Genomic DNA, 11,079 nt, shown 5'->3' on the forward strand with positions numbered 1-11,079 from the left:
TATTGTAATTGGCTTAGTATATTTAAAATAAAAATATATAGGATGATTTGTATTAGTATATTATTAGTATGAAAAATCAACAGGAAGAATCCCCTTCTAAACAAAATGTTCCTAAAAAATGTCATTTTTGTCTCTTTGAGCTGTAATTTGACCCCCTTAAAATGCTTCAAAACTCACCAAACTGGACACACACATCGGGACTGGCAAAAATTGCGATCTAATAAAAAAATGAAAATAAAAAACACGAAAATAAAAAAAACTCTAAATAGCACTCTAGCGCCCCCTAGGAATAAAACACAGAAAAAACTGCTCTTAGTAAGAAAACACAGACAAAATTGCTTGTAACTTCCGGTAGGAATGTCGGAGAGACATAAAACAAAAACTTCTATGTTGGTCTCACTTGGACCTACATTTTATTAATTGACATCCTTCAGCAAAAATCAACAGGAAGTTGGTAATTACCCCTTCAAAACAAGAGAAAACTGCTCTTGGGAAGAAAACACAGACAAAACTGCTTGTAACTTCCGGTAGGAATGTCGGAGAGACATGAAACAAAACCTCCAAGTAGGCCTCACTTAGCCCTATATTTTAATAATTGACATCCACCAGCAAAAATCAACAAGAGGTTGGCAATTACCCCTTCAAAACAAGACAAAACTGCTCCTGGGAAGAAAACACAGACAAAACTGCTTGTAACTTCCGGTAGGAATATCGGAGAGACATGAAACAAAAACCTCCATGTAGGTCTCACTTAGACCTACATTTTAATAATTGACATCCACCAGCAAAAATCCACAGGAGGTTGGCAATTACCCCTTCAAAACAAGACAAAACTGCTCCTGGGAAGAAAACACAGACAAAACTGCTTGTAACTTCCGGTAGGAATGTCGGAGAGACATGAAACAAAAACCTCCATGTAGGTCTCACTTAGACCTACATTTTAATAATTGACATCCACCAGCAAAAATCAACAGGAGGTTGGCAATTACCCCTTCAGAACAAGACAAAACTACTCCTAGGAAGAAAACACGGACAAAACTGCTTGTAACTTCCGGTAGGAATGTCAGAGAGACATGAAACAAAAACCTCTATGTAGTCCTCGCTTAGACCTACATTTTAATAATTGACATCCACCAGCAAAAATCAACAGGAGGTTGGCAATTACCCCTTCAAAACAAGACAAAACTACGCTTGGGAAGAAAACACCGACAAAACTGCTTGTAACTTCCGGTAGGAATGTCGGAGAGACATGAAACAAAAACCTCTATGTAGTCCTCGCTTAGACCTACATTTTAATAATTGACATCCTTCAGCCAAAATCAACAGGAAGTTGGCAATTACCCCTTCAAAACAAGACAAAACTGCTCCTGGGAAGAAAACATTGACAAAACTGCTTGTAACTTCCAGTAGGAATGTTGGAGAGACATGAAACGAAAACCTCTATGTAGTCCTCGCTTAGACCTACATTTTAATAATTGACATCCTTCAGCCAAAATCAACAGGAAGTTGGCAATTACCCCTTCAAAACAAGACAAAACTGTTCCTGGGAAGAAAACACATAAAAAACTGCTTGTAACTTCCGGTAGGAATGTCAGAGAGACATGAAACAAAAACCTCTATGTAGTCCTCGCTTAGACCTACATTTTAATAATTGACATCCACCAGCAAAAATCAACAGGAGGTTGGTAATTACCCCTTCAAAACAAGACAAAACTACTCCTAGGAAGAAAACACAAGACAAAACTGTTTGTAACTTCCGGTAGAAATGTCGGAGAGACATGAAACTAAAACCTCTATGTAGTCCTCGCTTAGACCTACATTTTAATAATTGACATCCACCAGCAAAAATCAACAGGAGGTTGGTAATTACCCCTTCAAAACAAGACAAAACTACTCCTAGGAAGAAAACACAAGACAAAACTGTTTGTAACTTCCGGTAGAAATGTCGGAGGGACATGAAACAAAAACCTCCACGTAGGTCTCAATTAGACCTACATTTTAATAATTGACTTCCACCAGCAAAAATCAACAGGAGGTTGGCAATTACCCCTTCAAAACAAGACAAAACTGCTCTTGTGAAGAAAACACAGACAAAACTCCTTGTAACTTCCGGTAGGAATGTCGGAGAGACATGAAACAAAAACCTCTATGTAGGTCTCAATTAGACCTACATTTTAATAATTGACATCCACCAGCAAAAATCAACAGGAGGTTGGTAATTACCCCTTCAAAACAAGACAAAACTGCTCCTGGGAAGAAAACACAGACAAAACTGCTTGTAACTTCCGGTAGGAATGTCGGAGAGACATGAAACAAAAACCTCTATGTAGGTCTCACTTAGACCTACATTTTAATAACTGACATCCACCAGCAAAAATCAACAAGAAGTTGGTAATTAATTACCCCTTCAAAACAAGACAAAACTGCTCCTAGGAAGAAAACAGACAAAACTGCTTGTAACTTCCAGTAGGAATGTTGCAGAGACATGAAACAAAAACCTCTATGTAGGTCTCACTTAGACCTACATTTTAATAATTGACATCCACCAGCAAAAATCAACAAGAAGTTGGTAATTAATTACCCCTTCAAAACAAGACAAAACTGCTCCTAGGAAGAAAACACAGACAAAACTGCTTGTAACTGCCGGTAGGAATGTCGGGGATACATGAAACAAAAACCTCCATGTAGGTCTCAATTAGACCTACATTTTAATAGTTGACATCCACCAGCAAAAATCAACAGGAGGTTGGGAATTACCCCTTCAAAACAAGACAAAACTGCTCTTGGGAAGAAAAAACAGACAAAACTGCCTGTAACTTTCGGTAGGAATGTCGGAGAGACATGAAACAAAAACCTCTATGTAGTTCTCACTTAGACCTACACTTTAATAATTGACATCATTCAGCCAAAATCAACAGGAGGTTGGTAATTATCCCTTCAAAACAAGACAAAACTGCTCCTGGGAAGAAAACACAGACAAAACTGCTTGTAACTTCCGGTAGGAATCTCGGAGAGACATGAAACAAAAACCTCTATGTAGTCCTCGCTTAGACCTACATTTTAATAATTGACATCCACCAGCATACATCAACAGGCGGTTGGTAATTACCCCTTTAAAACAAGACAAAACTGCTCCTGGGAAGAAAACACAGACAAAACTGCTTGTAACTTCCGGTAGAAATGTCAGAAAGACATGAAACAAACGCCTCTATGTAGTTCTCAGTTAGACCTACATTTCAATAATTGACATCCTTCAGCCAAAATCAACAGGAAGTTGGCAATTACCCCTTCAAAACAAAATTTTTGTAAAAACCCGTCACATTATGGGTGACAGAAAGAAGCACCAGTGTGACCCCAGGATGCAGGGAAGGTAGGTAAAGTGTAGGTAAAGATATGTTGAATGGGTAAAGGCAGGAAACACCAGCAAAAGTCGGTCCCGTCCATCGCTGCTTGCCCCTTTAATTCATTATTATTTTTTGAGAAATTATATTAAAAAATGTGATATCAGAGTCAACAATGCAACTTTTTCTCGTTGCATTTCCCCAATTTGCTCTTTTATTCCACTTTTTATTGTTTAAAAAATATATGTATCTTTTAGTATTTTTAAAATGATGTGCTGGGGGCCACAAATGGTCACACTTAGGACCCCCCTGCTGTAGCAGAAGTGCAGAGGTCACAGGTCACTTGCAGGGGGTCACAGGTGCTTCCAGTGACGTCACCCAGCAGGTTCGAGGGGCTCCGTCTAACACCAGTGTCGGTCTGACGTTACAAGGCGGCTGTGCGTGTTTCCATTGCGGGCACCGACTAAAACCCGGTTAGCAGTACCAGCCCGAGCGGCTAGCTGGTTAGCGCACAAGTTATCTCGCTCGGCAGCATTTTAAAACACGAATAGTCACTTTATAACCTCGGCTATGATGAAAAAGAACACATAATGTTGCCTTGGACTTTGATTGATGCTAACCCGCTCAAGCTAACTAACGCTGGTCCCGCGAGCTCGCCGACGACCACAATTAAAACCCGGCGACGTTTACCGGCGCGTCGGCATACTCCTCACCCGAGTTCGTGGCCTCAGTAGCCGCCTGGGGGTGGTCCTGCTCCCGCCTCAGCCCATCTCCCGTCCGCCGACAGCGAGGACTCGGCTGCGGGTTGAAGGCTGAAGGCGAGGCACGGTGGCTCCTCAGCAGGGCCGAAGATCGTCACAAACGAAGAGCGGCGCTCGGGAGAAGATCACAGCACTTCCAACTCCGCCGCTTGAGGCTGAAGTCATCCCAAATAATCAAGTAAGTCCCGCTCACTCCGGTCGTTTCCGTCAAACACCCCAAGGGAATGATTGTTTTAATGTATTTATGACATATCTGCTTTCACGAAGAAACGTCAGAGTGAGAGGTGACTTTTTTTGGACTATCGGCTGGACTTGGCCAGAGGAAAGACAACCGAGCGCATCTCGGTGTCGACATCTAGTGGCCACATTGCGCGTTGCACCATTGATTGGTTGATTGAAACATTCTGCAAAAATTGCAAAATTGATACAAAGAAAATAAATACAAAAGGAAAAAAAAAACTGCCTGCATGGCAGCTTTGTTTCAACATTGGAAATTTCAACACAAAGCTGCCATGCAGGCAGTTTTTTTTTTCCTTTTGTATTTATTTTCTTTTTTTTTTCCATTGCTAAAAAAAAAGGACAAAAAAATATATGTTATAATGAATTATTACTTAAAAATTATCACTTTAAAATGTTTTATGTGGAAAAAATATTGCATATGTCAGGGGTCACCAAGGCAGTGCCCGCGGGCACCAGATGAGTCGCCCGCTGGCCTGTTCTAAAAATAGCGCAAATAGCAGCACTTACCAGTGAGCTGCCTCTATTTTTTAATTGTATTTATTTACTAGCAAGCTGGTCTCGCTTTGCTCGACATTTTTAATTCTAAGAGAGACAAAACTCAAATACAATTTGAAAATCCAAGAAAATATTTTAAAGACTTGGTCTTCACTTGTTTAAATAAATTCATTTATTTTTTTTTACTTTGCTTCTTATAACTTTCAGAAAGACAATTTTACAGAAAAGATACAACCTTAAAAATGATTTTTGGATTTTTAAACACATATACCTTTTTACATTTTAAATTCCTTCCTCTTCTTTCCTGACAATTTAAATCGATGTTCAAGTTTTTTTTTTTTTTGTAAAGTATAATAAATACATTTTAATTTAATTCTCCATTTTAGCTTCTGTTTTTTCGACGAAGAATATTTGTGAAATATTTTTTCAGACTTATTATGATTAAAATTCCCAAAAATTATTCGGGCAAATCTAGAAAATCTGTAGAATCAAATCATATTTAAATCTTATTTCAAAGTCGTTTGAATTTCTTTTAAAATTTTTGTTCTGGAAAATGTAGAAGAAATATTGATTTGTCTTTGTTAGAAATATAGCTTGGTCCAATTTGTTATATATTCTAACACAGTGCAGATTAGATTTCAACCTATTTAAAACATGTCATCAAAATTCTAAAATGAATCTTAATCAGGAAAAATTACTAACGATGTTCCATGAATTATTTTTTAAATTTTTTCAAAAAGATTTGAATTAGCTAGTTTTTCTCTTCATTTTTTTCGGTTGAATTTTGAATTTTGAAGAGTCGAAATTGAAGATAAACTATGATTCCAAATTAAAAAAAATTCCCCCCCTCTTTTCTCCTTTTTTAAACCGTTCCATTAAGTGTTTTTTTTCATCATTTATTCTCTACAAAAAACTTTCCGTGAAAGGAAAAAAAATGTACGATGGAATGACAAACAGAAATACCCTTTTTTTTTGATGATTTAGGGCTATATAAGTAAACATTGATATTAACAGGGCCGCACGGTGGGGGAGGGGTTAGTGCATCTGCCTCACAATACGAAGGTCATGTGTAGTCCTGAGTTCAATCCCGGGCTCGGGTCCTTTCTGTGTGGAGTTTGCATGTTCTCCCGTGAGTGCGTGGGTTCCCTACGGGTACTCCGAATTCCTCCCACCTCCAAAGACATGCACCTGGGGATAGGCCCCTCCCACTTCCAAAAACATGCACCTGGGGATAGGCCCCTCCCCCCTCCAAAGACATGCACCTGGGGATAGGTTGATTGGCAACACTAAATGGTCTCCAATGTGTGAATGTGAGTGTGAATCTTGTCTGTCTATCTGTGTTGGCCCTGTGATGAGGTGGCCACTTGTCCAGGGTGTACGTCGCCTTCCACTTGATTGTAGCTGAGATAGGCACCAGCGCCCCCCGCCACCCCAAGAGGAATAAGCGGTAGAATATATATGTATATATATATATATATATATATATATATATATATGTATACATTTATTTATATGTATGTGTGTGTATATGTATATATGACAATCCTTGGTACTTTAACTTTAATATACATATACACACATGTATATATACATAAATATATATATATATATACTGTGTATATATATATATATACATACATACAGTATATATATATATATATAGATATATATATACACACACCTATATATATATATATATATATATATATATATATATATATATATATATATATATATATATATATATATGTATATTTGCGTATATTGTTATGATCCGATGCCCGGATCATACCATATTGTAGCTTTGTTCCTTTTTATATCACATTCCGTTGTTTGACTTCCTTATTTCCTGTGTTTCTTCCGTCACCATGGTTGCTCATTAATTTTCACTTGCCCCTTGCTTTCGACGCACACCTGTTTTTGCTGACTACCGCCTTATTTAAGCCAGCCCTTTCCGTTCATTCACTCTCGGATCCTAATTGGCTTTCACGCAACAAGTGACGCCCGCTTTCTATATTCTTACTCGCTAGCGTTGGCGCTACGCCTTATTTATCCCTGGCTCTCATGCTAGTTGTTTTTATTTCCCCCTTTTTGTGCCAAGTGTAAGTGTTTCTGTTTGTTTCCCCAGCTCCCATGCTAGCGCCTTTTGTGTGCCTTTTCTGCCTAGCACCAGTGTTTTTTGTTCTTAGCGTGTTTTCGAGTGAAATAAATCTTTATTTCTTACCATACGCTGTGTTCTTGCCCGAACGCATCCACGGAAGAACGAATCCGGCATGACCATGCCCAGCAAACCTTACATATAAATACATACACACATATATATATATGTGTGTGTGTGTGTATGTATATATATATATGTATATATACACATATACACAGATTATACATATTTAAACACAAATTCAAATACAAACTGTACACACTTGTGTACAGTCAATATTTACAGTAGATATAGATCATCTACATCAACTATATGATTTGACTAAACGTCTCGACAGGACCGATTAAAAATAATAATAATATGAATGAAAAAATGTAATCTATATTTTTTCCTTCACTTGGGACTTCCTTTGGGACAAATTGTGGACGTTGGCGTGCAGCATTTTGATGACCTTTGACTTAGATCACACACTACTTCACATTTGGCCTCTTTTACGTGCAGACATGCTTGGGAGGGCGGGGCCAACACAGGAAGTCAGCTTGATGCCACCGAGCAGGAGAGGAAGAACTCAGCTTGTCTTCTGTCACTTTCTTAGGCGACCATGGAGGAGACGGGGGACTCTCATTCCCAGGTGAAGACCTTCTCGGCCCTGAGACCCTTGCCCAGGCTGCGCTCCCAGAGCGACACCTCTGGCTTTGGTGCCAGGATCCTGTCCAGGCTCAGAGGAGTCCGCCCAGGTGAGAGAGAAGCCACCGCCATTGTTGGGAGATGGACACGGACACTCTTGTTACTGCCTGGTCTTACATCCCCTTTCTCTTGGCAAACAAGAATGATCTGTTCCAGGGTCAAACTGTCACCAAAGCTCAGCGAAGTGACTCACGTGATGTGCTGAGATCTCATGCATGAGAGGGCAGCTTCCCTAGAAATAGGTGCCCCAAAAAGCCAAAGAAAAAGGAAAATAGTGTACGCCCGTAAGGACCAGATGAGTCGCCCGCTGGCCTGTTCTAAAAATAGCTCAAATAGCAGCACTTACCAGAGAGCTGCCTCTATTTTTTAAATTGTATTTATTTACTAGCAAGCTGGTCTCGACATTTTTAATTCTAAGAGAGACAAAACTCAAATAGAATTTGAAAATCCAAGAAAATATTTTAAAGACTTGGTCTTCACTTGTTTAAATAAATTCATTTATTTTTTTACTTTGCTTCTTATAACTTTCAGAAAGACAATTTTAGAGAAAAAATACAACCTTAAAAATGATTTTAGGATTTTTAAACACATATACCTTTTTACCTTTTAAATTCCTTCCTCTTCTTTCCTGACAATTTAAATCAATGTTCAAGTGAATTTGTTTTTTTTATTGTAAAGAATAATAAATACATTTTAATTTAATCCTTCATTTTAGCTTCTGTTTTTTTCACAAAGAATATATGTGAAATATTTCTTCAAACTTATTATGATTAAAATTAAAATTAAATATTCTAGCAAATCTAGAAAATCTGTAAAATCAAATTTAAATCCTATTTCAAAGTTTTTTGAATTTCTTTTAACATTTTTGTTATGGAAAATCTAGAAGAAATAATGATTTGTCTTTGTTAGAAATATAGCTTGGTCCAATTTGTTATATATTCTAACAAAGTGCAGATTGGATTTTAACCTATTTAAAACATGTCATCAAAATTCTAAAATTAATCTTAATCAGGAAAAAAATGACTAATGATGTTCCATAAATTATTTTTTTTATTTTTTCCAAAAGATTCAAATCAGCTAGATTTTCTATTAATTTTTTTAGGCTGAATTTTGAATTTTAAAGAGTCGAAATTGTGAAGTGAAGTGAATTATATTTATGTAGCGCTTTTCTCTAGTGACTCAAAGCGCTTTACATAGTGAAACCCAATATCTAAGTTACATTTAAACCAGTGTGGGTGGCACTGGGAGCAGGTGGGTAAAGTGTCTTGCCCAAGGACACAACGGCAGTGACTAGGATGGCAGAAGCGGGATTCGAACCTGCAACCCTAAAGTTGCTAGCACGGCTGCTCTACCAACCGAGCTATGCCGCCCAAATTGAAGATAAACTATGTTTCAAAATTTAATTTAATTTTTTTTCGTGTTTTCTCCTCTTTTAAACCGTTCAATTAAGTGTTTTTTTCATCATTTATTCTCTACAAAAAACCTTCCGTAAAAGGAAAAAAAATATATGACGAAATGACAGACAGAAATACCCCTTTTTTTAAATAAATATATATAGATTTATTTATTAAAGGTAAATTGAGCAAATTGGCTATTTTTGGCAATTTATTTAAGTGTGTATCAAACTGGTAGCCCTTCGCATTAATCAGTACCCAAGAAGTAGCTCTTGGTTTTCAAAAAGGTTGGTGACCCCTGCTGTACGCTGTCAATGTTTCTGCCGCCGCCTTAAGTGAGTTCTCGTGATGCACGCTCAAGTCTCACGTGATGTGCTGAGATCTCGTGTGATTTCATGCAAGAGAGGGCAGCTTCTTTAGAAATAGGTGCTGCAAAAAGCCAAAGGAAAAGAAAAAGTCATATTGTTAATGTTTTGGTGCTGGTTGCGCTGAAGTCTCGTGTGATGTGCTGAGATCTCACGTGATTTCACGCATGACAGGGGAGCATCTTATGAAAAAAAAAAAAGCCAAAGAAAAAGTAGAAAGCAGGCAGTGTTAATGACAGAAGGAAGTGAGTTCTCATGATGCACGCTGAAGTCTCACGTGATGTCTTGCATGACGGTGTATTGTTTGGAGTAAAAAGAATGGCCGAGAAGATGTAAATATTATTATTATTATTATTTTTGTTGTGGTTGAACTAATTGATGACTTTATGCTCTCAACTTTGGAGGAAGTTTCTTCTACATGCCTTCTTGTCTTCTTCATCACCATTGTCCTTCTTGTCTTCTTCATCACCATTGTCCTTCATGCCTTCTTGTCTTCTTCATCACCATTGTCCATCTTGTCTTCTTCATCACCATTGTCCTCCATGCCTTCTTGTCTTCTTCATTACCATTGTCCTCCATGCCTTCTTGTCTTCTTCATCACCATTGTCCTCCATGCCTTCTTGTCTTCTTCATAACCATTGTCCTCCATGCCTTCTTGTCTTCTTCATCACCATTGTCCCTCTTGTCTTCTTCATCACCATTGTCCTCCACACCTTCTTGTCTTCTTCATCACCATTGTCCTCCATGCCTTTTTGTCTTCTTCATCACCACTGTCTTTCATGCCTTCTTGTCTTTTTCATCACCATTGTCCTCCATGCCTTCTTCATTACCATTGTCCTTCAATCTTGTCTTCTTCATCACCATTGTCCTCCACACCTTTTTGACTTCTTCATCACCATTGTTCTCCATGCCTTCTTGGCTTCTTCATCACCATTGTCCTCCATGCCTTCTTCATCACCATTGTCCTCCATGCCTTCTTCATCACATTGTCCTCCACACCTTCTTGTCTTCTTCATCACCATTGTCCTTCTTGTCTTCTTCATTACCATTGTCCTCCATGCCTTCTTGTCTTCTTCATCACCATTGTCCTCCATGCCTTCTTGTCTTCTTCATAACCATTGTCCTCCATGCCTTCTTGTCTTCTTCATCACCATTGTCCCTCTTGTCTTCTTCATCACCATTGTCCTCCACACCTTCTTGTCTTCTTCATCACCATTGTCCTCCATGCCTTTTTGTCTTCTTCATCACCACTATCTTTCATGCCTTCTTGTCTTTTTCATCACCATTGTCCTCCATGCCTTCTTCATTACCATCGTCCTTCAATCTTGTCTTCTTCATCACCATTGTCCTCCATGCCTTCTTCATCACCATTGTCCTCCACACCTTTTTGTCTTCTTCATCACCATTGTTCTCCATGCCTTCTTGGCTTCTTCATCACCATTGTCCTCCATGCCTTCTTCATCACCATTGTCCTCCATGCCTTCTTCATCACATTGTCCTCCACACCTTCTTGTCTTCTTCATCACCATTGTCCTCCATGCCTTCTTGTCTTCTTCATCCCCATTGTCCTCCATGCCTTCTTCATCACCAATGTCCTCCATGCCTTCTTCATGACCATTGTTTTCCATGCCTTCT

The 11,079-nt window shown here is 38.5% G+C and overlaps 1 protein-coding gene across 32 annotated transcripts in view; it reads right to left on the minus strand.

Moving 5' to 3' along the window:
• Positions 1–4,212, minus strand: part of LOC133559662 (pleckstrin homology domain-containing family A member 1-like) — an 87,992-nt gene extending 83,780 nt beyond the window's left edge. For all 32 annotated transcript variants that reach the window (XR_009808235.1, XR_009808222.1, XR_009808223.1 and 29 more), the window contains exon 1: positions 4,055–4,212. The gene's annotated coding sequence lies outside the window, so the exon portion shown is untranslated. The remainder of the gene's footprint in view (positions 1–4,054) is intronic.
• Between the last annotated feature and the right edge of the window lie 6,867 nt (positions 4,213–11,079).

The sequence above is a fragment of the Nerophis ophidion genome, linkage group LG09, assembly GCF_033978795.1.
Source record: "Nerophis ophidion isolate RoL-2023_Sa linkage group LG09, RoL_Noph_v1.0, whole genome shotgun sequence".
NCBI lineage: Eukaryota > Metazoa > Chordata > Actinopteri > Syngnathiformes > Syngnathidae > Nerophis > Nerophis ophidion.